The 17,444-nt window shown below is 38.3% G+C and overlaps 1 long non-coding RNA gene across 1 annotated transcript in view; it reads right to left on the bottom strand.

Annotated features, from left to right (window-relative positions):
* Window positions 1–13,797, bottom strand: part of LOC139705379 (uncharacterized) — a 127,775-nt gene extending 113,978 nt beyond the window's left edge. Inside the window, exon 1 of the long non-coding RNA XR_011707249.1 lies at window positions 13,569–13,797. This is a non-coding gene — a long non-coding RNA (uncharacterized lncRNA). The remainder of the gene's footprint in view (window positions 1–13,568) is intronic.
* Between the last annotated feature and the right edge of the window lie 3,647 nt (window positions 13,798–17,444).

Below are 17,444 nucleotides of genomic sequence, written 5' to 3'. Positions count from 1 at the left end.
TAAGGTTCAAAGAAACCCTTCAGTAAAATTTATCTCCTGATGCTTATATATACTTATACTAAATGAGGTCTTAAAATAAATTTTGCAATGATTTTTTTCCTGTTAATTTCACAATTAAACTTCTCGATAATGCACCATCAAGTCATTAGTCAGCCATCGTCTTTTGTTCTGTAACTTCTGAACATCTGGTAAAAATGGACATGACATTTAAAACACATCTCAAAAATCTTTTCGAATATTGCTCTTTTCCATCTGACTCACACTTCAGAGAGGAGGAAGCCGGAGATGGAATCCCTCTGAACAATAACAAACTGGACTTCTGGGTGACAAGTTGGTGAGGCCTGGAGGAGCCAGCAGCTGCCAACCATCCCCTTTCCCTGTGAGGTCATCATCTCTAATACACACCATTTTCTTCACACAATAGGCTTGCACCTGTCATTCAGCTGGGAATGACAAAGAAAATATTTTTTCTGCTTCTATCCATTCTGTTTTCTTATGATTTTCTCTTTTATTCAGCCCCAGAGAACAGATGTTCTGCATCCACTAAGGTCGGTTTTACATTGTTTTGGCTTTCAAGGAGTGTTTTAAACATTCCTGCTGATGATTTAGCATAAATTGTTCTTGTAATTAGCGTGGTTAATGAACTCCCCACCTATCTTTTAGTAGGCAATTATGAAGCTGGTGTATATTATTAGCAGGTACTGTATAAAGATGAGAGGAGGGCTGGTGATTATGGATTCTGTCCTCATGTCTCTAAGACCAAATCCCAAACGGTTTAATCATCATCAATGTCAACCTTTGCCATATCTTCATTCTACATGCCATATATTATAATGCTGCATTTACATTCCATCTTGACTTTGATATTTGCTCCTTCAGAATAGAGGTGCCCTGATTAGACAAGGCGACTGGCAGTTGAAAAAGATGTTTTTAAAATATGCATGTACCATGAACAATTTCCTACTAGAAGTTCTCCTTATCTTTTACTAAGTTTACCAAAGACTTTTCTGTTTTATTTTGTTAGAAATGGCTATGACTAGACAAGACAGTGTAAGGCAAAAAAATGACAATTACCAACATCTCCTTTTTGTATGTGGTCCATTTGTTTTCGGGCAGGGAAAAGGAGACAAGAAAGAAGGGGTCTCTTCATGAAGAATATGAAATTACTGAGTATTTTGAATGTATAAACACACTGTGTGTGTATTTACTTACAATTATTGTCATCCTCTTTCTACACTTCTTTGGTCATTTTATGTCAACTAATGGTTAATAATATTGGGCAGCCATAGATATCAGGATTTTTTTTTTTCTGAGCCAACCATTCAACCATTGATTTTCAAATATTTATTATTTATCTACTATTTGTAAGTCACTGTAATAGGAGAGTTGGGGGGATAAAGAAAGTTTCAAGGCATATAAATTAACAGAATTGTTAACTAAGCTCAAACTAGAAGCATTTTTGCATAGCGTTTACAAAAGAGTAGGTACCTTTTCTAGGCACAGGCATTTGATCTCTAGTGGGATTGATAGGGAAAACAAAAAAAATGTATTCAGTTTCTGCTCTTCTAGTTTATCATAATTATAATTAGGAAAATTAGATCACATTATATAAAAAACTTAAGAGCCAGACTTAAGAATATAATTAAGATATAACACTAATACGAGAATAGTTTAAAGGCATTGGGTGATTTCTTGACTAATGATGCTACACATTTAATATTATGGGTTCCAGGGAGGAAGTACTTACTGCATGCTGGAATGCTCTTGGAAAATTTTAGTAAAAAAAATAATTACTGGTCCTTATGCCTCACCTTATCTTAACTCCATATAATATAATGCTAAGAATATTAACATATACATATTCTGGTTCAGCATTCTGAATATAAGACATCATAGTTTTTTTGATTGTCAAAAAAGGGGACATTAGGTATTAGAATCTTCTCAAATACCAAATTTAATTATTTTAAGAGGCCAATGATATTGGAAAACTGTTCATATTAAAGTTAGAAAATTGGGTGTGTTATACAGGGTTCCTGATTGCAAACAATAGAAACTGACCCTGTTCAATTTACCAAAAAAGAAATAAAGTCCTCAAGCCAAAACAGAACAAATAGAAGCCAAGGGAACCTGGGCTACCAAGGAGCTGGGAACTTAGATCTCTGAGCTTGGAGCCATTTCTGCTAAGCACTCATCGCTTCTATTCCAGGCATCTTGATTGTTCTGCCACTGCTGTGGGAACTTTGTGAGACCCCCTTTCCTTGCATTCTTTCTTCAAGTTTTAGGGACTAGGAAAGAAACTTGTGATTGATTGATTCTGTGTTGTGGGCATGCACCTACCAAAGAGCTGACAGGAGATCAACACTCTTCTGCTTCCTTGACAATTAGTGCATGAAGAAGTTGATAACTTCCATTGGCAACAATGAGAGGCAATGGCTGATGAGAATTTGTATAGGTTCTCCAAAGGGTATGGTTATTTATGGTGCATTTATAAGTATAAAATTTCTTTTGACTCCACTATGTTTGACAAAGTTGGAGAATTGACGCCTTCTCCCAAGGGACACACAAAAGCAAATTCCCCCCCACCCCCCACCCCATTTAGAGATGGCCTTTAAATGCTGGTGAGCAAAACGTGACAAGTCTGCTGCATGTGGATTGGAACATGTCCCTTGTTGCCCTGCTGTGTGGCTTGTGGGAACCACTTTTCTGAGCCTCATTCTCTATATTAAAATGGATAAGTCATGATATTATGAAGATTCAATGAAGTGATAAGTGTAGAAATGATTTGAAAACTAGAAAGTGCTACAAAAATGTAGAAATAGTGGTTAACCAAGACAGATAGTTCTCTAATCTAATCTTAGGAATCCATAAACTTACATTCACAGACCTGAAAATGGTATCTCAAACTGACCATTTCAGAACCATATTATGTGGTTCGCTCTCAGCTGTCTCTGAACATGAGATACTAGAGCAATTCTCCCAGGTTTGTGGATTCTATTAATTGATTTTGTAGGCTGAGTGAAAGAATGGATTATCCCTTCACCTTTGCCAATTATTAAATAGAAGGCAGTTGGAGAAGTGTCACCACTATCTCAGTGCAGCCCGTGGGGTAAATATTTGAAACTGGATTCAGAATGTAAATAAATTGAGTCATTTCAGGACGTGCTGACCTATTTCAACCACTGCTCCCGGAAGATGGAATCTCCACAGGAGCATCCTCGGAACACTTCTCTTGGTGTATTCTCCTGAGATTATACTAGTTATCTCCATGAAAATTCTTCACTGTGCCTTTTGTTCTCCGAGTCATATTTTTATTTGGCATGGGTGATGGGAAGAAAATGGGAACATACTATGTTACCACTTTTATTTATTCTTTGGACTGACATGGTTATTTTCTTTTGCAGTAGGTTTATATTTTGTACTATAGGAGTCTTTTTATGAAGGAGATGCCTTATATGAGGGTCTGCCAGAGCAGATCTACTTTAAATGACAGCTTCAGAATGGCCTTTTCTGTGTCAAGCAACTTGGCACAAAGCTGGCTATTGAATGACATAGTCATATCCATCAGCTTCCCAAGGACGAGATGAGTGGCCTTCAGTCCACTAATGCCTACTTAATTTTTTTTATATTGTCTCCTTATAGTGGCCACGTGATTGTTCTCTTTGGAGGGTCCTCACATATGATGAAATACAACCCATTACTGTCTATCCAAGGCTGGCGATGCTTCTCCAGTGACTTTTGTCCCTAATACAAAGATGAAGAGACAGTGAGCTCCCCCTTTGTAGAGACCTGAAAAGCTCTGGGAACTGGCAGTTTCCCAATTTTGATTTTTATTCTAATTACATAGTGAAAACAATTCACAGAATTTAGTGTCTAATTTGAGATATTTTAATCTTAGTTTCATCCATTAATTTGTCAAGACCATATTGAGAGAGAAATTTGAAAGTAAGTTCTCCCTGTCAGGAAAACCATTTCAAAGCCTCAAAGAAAAATCTATCTTAATCATATATTCAATTTTCCCAAAGCACCTGAACAAAGAAGACCCATAACACATGCATGAGTCTGAACAATCATTCTTTTTCTGATAACAACAAGTCAAACTGGGTGCAATCTCAATCCCCAGAGCCAATTAGTAATTTCCATATCCCACAGCAACTATTTATGCAATGCTAATAAATTCAAACCATGAAGTCTCAGTTTACCCATCTATAAGATGAAAATTGGGGACTACTTAATCTTTAAAATTCCTCTCAGATTTTTTATTTCCTCTGCATTTTCCTTTCAAATTGTTTTGTTGAAGATAATACTAGGGAGTAAAAACAATGCTATCATTATTATTTATGTAGAATAGTTTTGCTAACCTTAATATCATAAGTTACTACTCAAAGTATAGAGTTCCTTATTCTATGACTTTTAAATTAAAACTTACAGACCTTAGCTCATGCATAGAGTGAAACACAATAAACTGGAATAATGTGCATATACATTGGGTAAAATAATCAAACTTCTCTGGAATTCTGAAGTCTTTATCTTTACTTTCCCTCTCCTCCCCAAAACCATACATGTACATTCTGTGTATCAATACTATCTAAGGCAAATGTATGTAGTATGTATATGTAGTAGATGCTCTGTATATACTGAGAGAGGGAAATGTTGAGTGAATATTCAAACCACATATTTCCATACTAGCAGATGGTCTTTGATAGTCAAATAAGAGCCAACAGAGCAATGCAGCTCTTGTGATAACAAAGCATTATCAACTGTATCATATATAGCCTTTTTATTCATGGATAAAATATATGACATTGTGACAGCATAGTTCTTCTCTGCCATTACCATTGGTCTTCACTAGCACCATCAAAGGGTATATTTTAAAATTGGAAAGACATGAATTGTGTGAGCTTGATATCTGCATTTTTATAACTTCTGCCCCTTCTTCCACCACTGTCAAAACCTATTTAAGTCTCTATGCTCTTACTTTTCAAAGCAGCAGCTTGTGATGTGATGTAGGAGCTGAGGTGTGAGAGATGGTCTGTATTAGCGGATAAGCTTGCGTTCTTACATAGAAACGGGTCATGTATTGGTAGGAAATCCTGCTTGCTGTGGAATCCAAGCAGAGTTGGAGGGCAGAGGACAAAAATCAAAACAGAAGCTTCTGTTGTTTTTCTTTTCCTCCTGTCATTTTAGAAAATTTCTTTTATCACTTTGATCATGCTACTTTGTGGAGTTGTTTGGGCAAATCCCCACCGTTAGACAGGCCCACTGACTTCCACCTAATAGGGTCATATTTATGTGGCTGGAAGGGCTGCTGACTGGCTTCATTCCCCAGGAAGTAACTCTTGGCTAGTTCTGGCAGGGACATTATAAGCTCACAGGCTTTATCAAATCTGTGAAACCAAGTGTGATTTACAGCTAGAGTTGGGGCAAAGAAACATACAGCAGTTGGATTCTAAAATCAGAAACTTCTTCCCTGACGAGGTAGAGGGAATGTGAGTCAGAAGCCAACAAATAAGACCGATTTCAGCTTATCTTGAAAATTTCCAGACTTATTCATAAATTTGACAGGAGTGCTATCAGAGAGAAACACTTTGAAATGATAAAAAGTAAACACTCAACGTGAGACCCAGAGATGTGGATATCTTTCAGATGGCTGAGCTTGGAGTAGAGAGCCACAGTGACAATAGAATATGATGCTGCATCCTCTCTTTTTATGTTCTATTAAACTGCCTCTGGAAATATGGATGGGGTGGGAATTATTCAGTCAGAAATGTACTTTGAAATTTTAAAATGAAAATAGGGAAGAAGGGAGGATGGACTAGGCAGTAATGAGGATTTCCCCCCTATTTTTATACATAGAAAAGTGTCAGGAGAACAAATTGACATGAGTTCTATTTTGATTACTTTTCTGAGTAGTAAATGATGAAATAGGAGGGATTGCTTTTCTCTTTGGCAATTGATGATAAGGGAGTGTCACCTGCTCTAGCAACAAAATCAAGTAGGGATGGGTGGAAGATAGCAAAATTTTGCGTGATTATCCTATTTGATAGTTTGACAGTATTATGTAGAAATTGTTTAAATCACCTTGGGAGAGAATTTTTAAATCTCCAGAGGAAATGATAGGTTCATCTTAATTTTAAGCAACTCTAAGCTTTATTATTTTTCACTCTCCAGGAGTCCCATAGTTTTGAAAAAATACGTCTACCAAAAAAAGCATTAAGAATTCATTCATATATATGTATACACACACGTATAAATATCATTATTTGTTGATAGAGCTCCTACCCAGCTTGTAACAAGATAACCAGCACTGCCATGCTGAATTAAAATAATCCCAGCCTAAAGCAAAGCAATGTGTACCTGCTAACCTGTGCTGTCTTATCAAGAGTAAATATGAGTGTGCATATGTTTGTATGTTTGTGTGATTTTGAAATGCCAACTATAACTGGCAGAGCATCTTCAATGCCTTCAAGAATATCTAAGTGACTTAAAATCCATGCTATAAACCATTGAATAAGAATAAGGAATATGTATTTCAAAGTAGTCCTAAGCCAAATATTTAAAAAAATATTGAGTGTATAACTATGGCATAAAACAATTTTGCAGAGTTCTATGGGAGAAAACCTTCTTTCTTTCTTTTTTTTTTTTTTTTTAGTGAGGGATAGTCCCTGTCATGAAGGAGGCAGGGCAAAGACAAATGTAGTCTTTCAGCAGGAATGCATAGACAGTTCAGACAAAAATAAGAACAAAGTGGGTCATTCTGTATAGAACAATAAAAAAGATATTCTGTACCCCATGATCAAATATTGGTTGGTTATGAAGTGTTAAATGAAACACTTGATACAAGGAGAGGTGGGCTTAGTTGTTATTGCTGAAGCTCATGTCTACTCAATGGTCTGCATGTGGTCTCTCTGGTATCAAGAGAATGTGAGGGTGTTGGGGTGGGGTGGACCTAGGCGTGGCACCAGACTTTGTTGCTACATTTGGCCTGACAGCCAACACATCTCCAAAACTGACTTTCCTCCCATGGCATGGTTTTGAGGGTGAGATGGCAAAGCTTTTTTCTTACTGACATTTTAATTTTCACTTCTCCCAAGGAATCCTGCCATATTTTTAAGTAGGTGCAACACATAGTACTTAATTTATGCATTTAAGTAAGCAGATCTGACAAAACAATAAAAACTGCATAAGGTTTATGTGGGCAAATTGCCACTTCTTGAACTTTGGAATTTGCATGCACAGTAAGTTGGGAGTTTGCTAATTAAGTCTATGCACATGCCCAGAAATAGACTAAAAAATATTGTTTCTGTCACTGAGAATGTGTTTACAATACGCCAAACGAAATGCACCTTCAGATGATATATCCAGGTCAAAAACAACTATGTATCATAATATTTTTAGCTTCTTGGTCTCACCTTTCTTCATTATTTGGCACAATTGTCCTGAGAACATTCTCTTTTGGTGGTTGTCAGCTGTGTAGGATAACAAAGTAGAATACTTGCTCTAACCCATGCTATCCCCTTTGGGGAAAACTGGCAAACAGCATACTCCTTGCAGATAAACATTAGATGCTTGCCCCTTTGGATAAAAATGGAATCACAGAACCTTGGAGAAGGAAATATAATATTTGGGGGTAAGCTACTAAAACAAAAACACACAAATGCAGGGATTTAGTCATGGAGAAAATTATTTCAGAACGGGAAAAAGCCACAGCTCAGGACAATCATTTGGAAACCCAGGTTCCTTCAGTCTTGTGGCTCCATCATTCTCTGGGCTATTTTCCATATCTGTATAGTTGATGCTGGGTCACTGTTAAGTCCAGATGCCATCCAGTGGAAAAGGCAGAGAGAGGCAAGGACAGACAGTTTCACTTTTAAGGCAGTGCAGCAGTTGGCCACACTGTGTTCACTCCCATCGGACAGAACTCAGTCAATTGGTGGAGAGGTCCAATAGCATAGGCTGCCAGAAATCCAAAAATATGATTCTACCTCTCACTCTGACTAACTGGCAAATCCACAGAAATGGGTATTATGGACTTAATAAAAGACTGATAAAATTTTATCTGTAATTTAAGAAATATGAAACAGCTTTCTCTTGATCTATGAATTGGGTGAATTAATGTGACTTTCACATAGCTTAGTTATAGTTCATAGGTTCGTTTTAGTGTCCATTTATTTTGAAAAAAAAATAAGAGGCACACTATAAAGTTTGTCCTTGTAACTAATGAATCTGAATTATCTTAATGACTGTAAAAGAGAATGCATTGATTAGTTCAATGAATGCTATGTATTGAACACCTCCTGTGAGCCTATCATTGTGATTACCACAAAGGAAGATACATGGCTGAGCAATTTCATAGGTCTCAAAAGTCAATGTAGGCAAAGTTGTTTGGTCCAGATGTTCCAAGACATTATAAAATTGGGGGATTTTATATCCCAGTGAAGGACTTTCACTCCAATCCTGTGTTAGTCAGCTTTTTGTCACTGTAACAAAATAAATGAGAAAAGAAAAACAAAAGAGGAAAGATTTATTTTGGCCATGGTTTCAGAAGTTACAGTTCATGGTTGGCCGGTTCCACTGGTTTGGGTCTGAGATGGGACAGAATATTATGGCAGAAGGACATGGCAGAAGAAAACTGCTCAGCTCATGGCATGGGAAAGAAAAGTGGGAGATAGAGAGAAGGAGGGAGAGAAAAAGGTGCTGGGGACAAGATGTAGTCTCTAAGAGCATGTCCCCAAGGATACAATACCTACAACTAGGTCCCATCTCTTATAGTTTCTACCACTTCCAAATAACGTCACCAAATCATGAACCCATCAATGGATTAATCCACTGTTGAGGCCAGAGCCCTCACATCCAATCATTTCCCAAGAGCCCCTCTGAACACTGCTGTTTTGGGGACCAGTCCTTAAGCACATGAACCTTTGGGGACTACTCCAGATCTAAACCATAACATATTCTTTTGTATTACCATGAGATGTGGCATTACTAAATTTTCCATTTTTGAGATATGCTGAGAGCCACGGCTGAGTCTGTATGGCCCCTGGCATTTTGCCAACAGTATTGATTGACAGGCGCCTCTGCCTGTCCGCCTCTGCCGCAACTTTTGAGTTCTCGCACTATTTTGGAGTTCTCGTGGGGATTTCCGGGGATTCCCCGAGAGTTCCCATTGGTTGGGGAAGTGCAGGAGGAGGGATTTCCGGGAGAGATAGTTCCGGCTGGGGGTTCCGGGACAAGCCTCGTGGCGCATTCGGGAGGATTCCCCGGGAGCTGTGTGAAGTGTTTTGCTGCAGTTTAAAAATAAAGTTTGTTCCTGCTTCAGTGGCTCGTGATTTGTGCCCAGCCAGACTGCGGCAGATATATATATATATATATATATATATATATATATATATATATATATAGAGAGAGAGAGAGAGAGAGAGAGAGAGAGAGAGAGAGAATGAAAAATTGATAGAGACCTCCCAGTTCCCTAGTTAGTCTAAGAATGTTTGGTGATCACTTGTGATGCATCTTCTAAGGGTTTAGTGAAACAGTGGGGAGAAGATAGTTCCTGTCTTCATGAAGCTTATGTTCTATATCAATGATTCCCAATAGTTGAGCCCTGGTCCATTTATACTTGTTACATTCCTCATTCAGCAGCTGTTACAACTGTAAATATGGAGGCTTCCAAACTTTTTGGCATTAAATTGAAGGCCTCATCTCAAACCCTGTTCAAAAGCATGCTAATTCAGTGTGAAAAAGAAGCAGAGACTCTAACTATAGGAAACAATCTGGGGTCCATGAAATGATTCTGATTCAGAGATTTTAAAGTGGATCTCAGAGTCTTTTTTTCTCCAGAAACTTCCTGTATGATTTTAATGAACAGTCAATTTGGAGAACTACACTTTTTGCACACAATCTGTTTCTGTTCCAACATTTTTAAAACCCATTTCTTGTCATGTATGCTTAGTGGTTGGTCTACTAGTTTATGTTTTTGTTTTAAAGCAGTTTTATTTAACACAAGCATAAAATGCATTTTTCTTCAAAATGATTCTATAAGATAAAAGTTATAGTCTTCTAATCCAACAGAGCAATTACATTTTTTTGAGTGCACTATATATATCTACTAGGTTTTATTGAAGATAACTTGAGGTCTTGCCTGGTGGATTGTGACTATGAGAACTGTTACTAGATCTCCCTTCCATGTTTCTCAGTCTGACTCTATCCATAGGTTTAACTCTCAAGTGAATTTCAATATTTAGAGCATTTGATCTTTATATTAAATAGGTAGAGTCTTTAGTTATCTACCACAACCTAGACTTGATTTTGAGTTTGTTTAAAAGTACTTTTAACTTTCCACTATATGCAAAATACAGTCCAAAACATGCATTTTTGCATATTCTTTTAAAAAGAGGGACTCAAATTAATCTCATCACTATGTTTAACATGCACCTGAAAGAAAGAGCACCATGCATTCATCAATCATGTGAAGCCCTTCTTATAGCCAGAGAGCTGATCAATTTTAAGACATTCACTTGTTTCTCTGTGCACGGAGAGTATGAACTTTTCATTGCATTTTAATTCATGTTTTTCCCCTTTTATTGTCACATTACCTGTCAAATATGAACTTTGTATCCAAAGGTTCTTTTTCCTTATATAGCAATGTGAATGTTTTGTTAGCTATTTTCCTTTCCTTTCACATTCTTTCCCTCATCCCAAAATTGTATAAAAATGGCATTTTGTCTTCCTTTGTTTTAGAAAGGATTCAGTGTTACACTGAGGGAAAATGAGTCTTCTTCCTGAAGACTGTTTTAGAAACCATTGAAAATATATAGAATCTATTTGCTTGACTTTAAATCACCCAAATTTGAACATCATTCTGATGTTAAAGCTGTCCCCAAGGTCTGATGACATTTGATCTGCCTAACAGCGATGGTGCTCAGTTGAGGTTGTACTTTCTATATGGTTTCAAAGTTAGAAGCTCAGAAAATCCATTAAAGCCAGAGTTAGAACAGAAATAAAGGTGATGACATAGCCATTTGAGGTGACAAAGGTGCCCTTCTTCAGAGGGTTTCAAGAAAGTGCATAATGAGGACAATTTTGGTGCCATGCCTCTGTGGTACTCCCAGCTGCCTAACTCAGATCTCCGGAGCAGCCCCAGGATGAAATACATGGTGACCTGATTAAAACCTCACAACGCTCCCTCTGACCCTCCTCCGTCCCGAGTCTCAACACCTCTCTTTAATGCTGCCCTCATTTCGTGGGTCTGATTGAGCCCTGCTAATAGAAGGACTAAGTTTCATGATGCCATTCCGAAAGGATGCTGAGCGGCATCAAGAACTAATTTCTCCGCAGAGCAGAACACAGAATGAGAAAAAAGTATTCCTTGCCATTGCCACATAATGAAGAGGGATTGTAGCTACTTGTAGCCTCACAGAAAAAGTTACCTGTTAACTTCTATTAGAAGTCATTAAGCTCTTTCCCCTTGGCTCCCAGCCTCCTTGACAGCTTTAGCTGAGCAAGATCTCCAGCCATTCCCATAAACCAACGTGCTCCATCAGGCCCGGAGTTTAGACTGTTCTATGCTAAGCACAGGGAAATTGTCTATTCTATTTCTTATTCCAGACAGCCAGTATCATCTGTCTTTGGGGGTTACTGTTGGTAGTCTTGTCACTCAGACTCAGCAACAGGCATGAAGGCTCCTTTGATTATCTTTCTTTTCCTTAACAGACACTATTCTGTTACCTCATTTGCCTGCTAAAAACCCATAGAGGTTTCTGTCTTGTTAAATGTAATTTTGTTGCAATTACTGTCAAATATTGAATTAAAAGTGGTTAGCTCATTAACAGCTCCCCCCAACAATCGATTAAAAAGTTTTATTTTTCATATGAAGATGGCTGGCATTTACATATGAACTCCTTTCTCATCTTTAGAATCTAATCATAGTCACTTGGAAATGCTCATTTTTAACTTGGTCCTTCCTGGGGCATGGAAGGGGCACACAGTGGGAACAGATGGCCATAGCGTGAAAACCACCGCTGAGGCAGAGGCTGGGTCTGGAAGAACCAGCTGAAGGCGTGGGGTACAATATCAAAGGCAGGTGCTGTCTCTAGCTACAGAGGAGACCATCAGGATGTAACAGGGTGCAGCTTCCTGATGTGGCGATCAGAACTGGGCTCTGAGGAATACAGGAGCAGATGACACTTGAAAGTACAAGGCAGGTGGGCAGTGGCACTGAGCACAACACAAATCAGAAAAAGACTAGTTAATGCTGGAGGCCTGGGGTGAGCCTTCAGGTAGAAAATGGCCAAATTACAGCAGGACTGTCTTGGAAGGAGATGGAGCAGTAAACTAGGCAAAAGCATCATATATAATAACAAAATAACAATAAAAACATGGTCTTCTAATCCATGCTCACCATGGCATCCAGAACAATCTTTTAAAAATGTTAAGTGGATCATACTATTGTGTTGTTCCAACTTTTCAGTGACTTCCTAAACCAGTGCTTATTAATCTTAAATACACAAAGGGATTGCCCAGAGATCTTGTCAAAATGCAGCTTCTGGGGCAAGATCTGAATTTTTTGCATTACAGTGAGCTTCCGGGCAATGTCCAGACCACATTTTGAGTAGCATGAATTTTTGAGTCTGATCAAAACTATTTGGCTTCACCTCACCTGGTTCCCAGCTTTGCCTGTCCACATTCCAGCTACTCTCATCTCTTTCCCACCTCATAAATCTTGTGATTTCTGCTTGTTGTACCCAGAGGCATTCTCACATCCTGTCTCTTTCTCTGGTGCAAATATCACCTCCTCAGAGTGGCTTCTCTGACTACCTTATTCAGAGTCTCTTGTTCCTGATTATTTTTTTTATTAAAGTACTTTTAATAAAGTATTATTTCAACTTCTATCATAGCTATCCTTTACTCAATCAATACCCATTTATTCCATTTTTTAAAATATATGTCCGTGATTAGATATAAACTTTAAAGTATATGTCCCTGGTTAGGAAGACAGCAACTATTGTTGATATATTTTCCACTCTACCATTTATTAAATCTTACCTATGAACTAGACACTGTTCCACATACTTTATACTTATCCTGTTTATTCCTAGCATCAATTGTGAAAGTTACATCTTTTAGCACTAGTTTATAGGCAGATTAATAGACATCCTTTAAAAGCATCAGTGAATCCAAGCATTAGAGCAAAATAGAGATACAGAAAATGAATCTTGCATGTGTTACCTCTGACTCTTTGCCTAAGTTTTATCCCCTGAAGGCAGATGTTCCAACTGTGATTATCACTACCATCTACATGTTCCCTGTAGGTACACTGCCCAAATAACGATAACCCTTTCTGTTCTTGATCCTTCCTTGTACATCGGAGCTAGGCTTATATCAAAGCCAATTGCTAAATACTAAGGCAGAACAAAAAGAAATTCAGAAAAAAAATTAACTAGAGTGATTGCCATTACCAAAACTACCACCCATTGCTGGCCATTGTGTTTCAACTATGGGCCACATGCTTCAAAAATAAGACCAGTCAAAATGACTAAGAAGAAATTTCGAATCCCAGGGCTAAGATTACATACCTTGGCTAGACATGTGTTCCACTGAAGGACCTCTACCATTGGTAAACAGGGGCAGGAATCCTCTGGCCAGGCTTATTTTCCCCCTTTCTGTAAATAAGATTTCTGGTGAGAGTACATTTTGACGGTATTTGGCATCTGAGGTCCGTGCACAGCTTTTCCATGCAAGACAGGGCATTTGTCCCTGTAGCTTTATCAGGGAGGGCAGGCCAGAGTTGAGACCAAAGCGTTCAGTTTCCATTGCCCTGGATGATCCTGAAAGGGGGCATATGAGGTCACTTACATAATTCTGTGTAGAAGTAAACATTTCATTTCTTATTGCGTAAGGAAGAAAGGAAAAGGAGGAGAGTCAGAGTTCTGACTCTGGAGCCTCTTCAAATGCTGGCTTAGCTGCTGGCCCTCCTGGAAGGCAGAAGTGCACTGGGGCCTGCCATGTGCTTGTTATTTTTGATGGATTGCAGTCTAGCTGCAGGGCAGGAAGCTCAAACCCCCAGGGTCACGTTGTTGTAGCTTGCAAAGATGTTGAGGCTGAAACATTTTATTGTAGCTAGGCCCGATGAGAGTTTCAGGTACTGTCTTCAGGATCCCTTACTCTTCCTTCTTTGTGTTTCCCCTAGATATAAAAGAATCACTCCAAATTGCATTCCTCTCCCACACCCTTCCACATATACACTCAAGCTGAATATGAAAATTGGTCTGTAATTGTTGGATATAAGCTTGACTAGCTTTGAATTAACAGCTAAAGCTGTATTCATTAATCTGAACAGGGAAGAGCAAGCAGACTGTCACAACACGGCTCAGTTCAGTAGTCATGCAGAGCAGGTGAGAGAACAGGGAGGCACTTTGAAAGTGCAGCAGCCGATCTCCATCAGTCCCATCAACCAGTGATGAAGAGGGGAAGGCAGCCAGCCACAATATTGCCACGAGATGGATGGCATCCCTCAAAGTCCACCATCCCAGGGGCATCCCAGTGATGATCGATGGTTATCCACAGCAATTAAACTTCAGGGCTTTAAAATGTCAATCTGGAATGGAATGCTCTCTCATAAATGTGTTGTTTAACATTTATCAAACAAGTGGACAGAGTGGAGCTGGGGAGATGTGGAGACATTCTTTGGGGAAAGAAGAAAAGTTAGAGCTTGGGGAATGGGAAAACCATGTCAATAAAATGTGATTCACTTCTACGTGTTCTCTTCATCATTGAAATAAACTGGAGCAGAACCTTTTTGCAGAGACTCCAAAATGCTGCTTAAGTGTTGAGATTCAGTGGGGTATGGTGAAAAGAATGGATAATACAGGTTTGGGAGGAGCAGTTTTAAGCCATTGCTTTTCTACTTAGGATGATGTACCTTGGAGAAATCAGAACCCTACCTTCCTAAATAGGAAAGGCAGGTGGGAATGATGAGTTTAACCTCCAGTGTGTGTTAGGACCTCCTGGGAGCTTTAAAACATACCAATGGCTGGCACTCACCTATACATATTCTGATCCAGTAAGTTCAAAATAGGATCAGGCATGCATATAGTTGTAACATATATAGTCAAGATTGAAAGCCAGCAAATGAGATAATTTCTAAGTGTCTTCCACTCTAAATTTTCATGTTTTTTTTTCTTATGGAGATATTCCTAAAATAGAAGACACTGAATTAATAAGAAAAACTTTCCACCAGAACACATGGTATTGATGGATGATGATACAATGGTCAATATTTTTTTCTGCCACCATTTTGTATTTATTTAATTCTACATTGGAATAACTTTTGCAATTTTTATCAAATTCAGAGTTGGTCAGGTTTACTGGGACAAAGCATAGTGAGGACCATGACTCTGAAGTGTCACATGGATATCACCCTCTAAGAATGGTAGTTGGAGAATAGTTCTTTGAACAAAAAATTGCTGATAGAATTATCAATCCTCCATGCTCTATTTCTGCATTCGCTCCTGTTTATCTCTCTGTTCTGATTAGTTAGGTGGTGGCTTAATATTTTCAAATATTAACGGATGATTTGAAGTTTCTTCTGTGTTTCCTTCCTCACCCTCCTTCCTATATTCAAGCAGGCAATTGGCTTCGTAATTGGCACTTTGGGGCAAGGATAGAAAAAAAGAAAAAGGCATACACAAGTTTGAGTCCCTTAAACCTGGTTCCTTTAAGGAGAATGAAAGTGAGTGAAGAATAGAATGAAGAGAAATTAAGGGCAAATGAGAACACAGACTTTGGTGGGCCCAGGTGATGGGAGTTTGGGCTTGCTTTATACAAAGAGTGATGGGGAGTGACAGGGAAGGAGCACAATCTAAAAGAGATGTGTGAAACCTAAGGGAAACAATGATTAAATGCCTTTTCTAGACAGAGAACCCCACTGTAGAAAATCCCAGAGAAGGACGGCTATAAGGCCTAAGAACACATGGCATAGGTAGCTTGTCAGATATTCCCATGTACCTAAGCAACAGCAAGAATCTTCAAACCCAGAGGAGTCTCTGGGGCAAGATTGTCTCAATAGCAATTGTGCAAGTTGATGGCAGAAGCCCCAGGCCAGGATATGCTTATAAAGATGAGTGACATAAGACTGGATTGTCCATACCTTTCCCTGATACGAGGTAAACTCCAAGGAACAAATGAACTGCAATTGCATGGTGGAATATAAATTAAATCATCCATTAAATATCATTGAGATATGATATTACGATATTATTTCATTCGGATAAGAGTAAAAGATAAAAATACACATACATATAATCCCTTCTGATTGGTGCAGCTGTCAGAAGTCTATGGAGTAATAAAATGGATTCCCATTTAGAACAAGTGTTCACTCTGCACAGAGAATTCTGTTGCTTTAAATGAAAACAGGTAGAGAAGCAGGCTGGTAAGAGATAATTCCATTTGCAAGAGAAGAATTCTAATCTATTTGCATGCCAAAGTGTGTAGTACTTTTCACTTTATTGTCACTCCATTAATCTAATTTCAAAAGGGAAGATTCAGGCTGAAAACAAGTTATTCACATTTCAAACAAACTCCATAAGCATAATGAGTGAGCAAAGCATTCAACTGTTAGACTTTGTTGCTTCTTCACCAGCTGGAGACAAGTGCAGGGAAGGTCATGCTATTTAATCTTACATAAGAATAGATGCACATAGATGCGGTTAGAGAAGGAATTATTTTGAGAAATGACAAATAGTAGATCTTTTTCCGTATTGGGTATTTATGTACAATTGGGGATAAGCTGAGCAGCTCAATGGAAACTATTTCCATCTTGTTTTAGTCTGCAGAATGACTGACTGAACAAAAAATTCCACCGTAAATCATGAGAAATAGCTAGAGTCTCATAGACCAAACACCACTCTACTACCAACTCAGGAGCTTGGAGCTTGGAGCGACTAGAAATACTTCCACCCCAGGAATTTCCAGGACATCTGGTAAGTCAACAACATTATCACAAACATTATGGCCAACAATGTGAGGTTTTTTTTTGCAACAATGTATTCATTTCCCAAATGTTCCAGCTGAGAAAGCCACACAGAACATTCCGCCATCTAGCAGATGGCTAATGGGGAAGCCAATATTTTCTGTGGAAACCAAAGTTTCTTCTAACGTTAGACATTTTCAGCAGAGTGAACAAATAAGCATTTGTTTTTGTATTTCATTCTCTCACACTCAGAAAGGGAATGTATTACAGACTATTAAGTTTTAAAAGTGCATAAGAAAAATGGTTCTTTCCTTGAGATTACAGAGGTTGTTAGAAACGTTTGGAAGTGGTGAGAACATTTACTGCTTCCTCATGTGGTATAAGACAGAGTTGGGAGAAATTGTTAAACTCTATTTATTATTACTGTTTTTATTATGATCATTGATTTGTGGGGGAAATTATTTACTATAGTTTTTTTCTA

The sequence above is a fragment of the Marmota flaviventris genome, chromosome 4 (genome assembly GCF_047511675.1).
Source record: "Marmota flaviventris isolate mMarFla1 chromosome 4, mMarFla1.hap1, whole genome shotgun sequence".
Lineage (NCBI taxonomy): Eukaryota > Metazoa > Chordata > Mammalia > Rodentia > Sciuridae > Marmota > Marmota flaviventris.
This window is presented reverse-complemented; position numbering and strand designations above follow the sequence as displayed.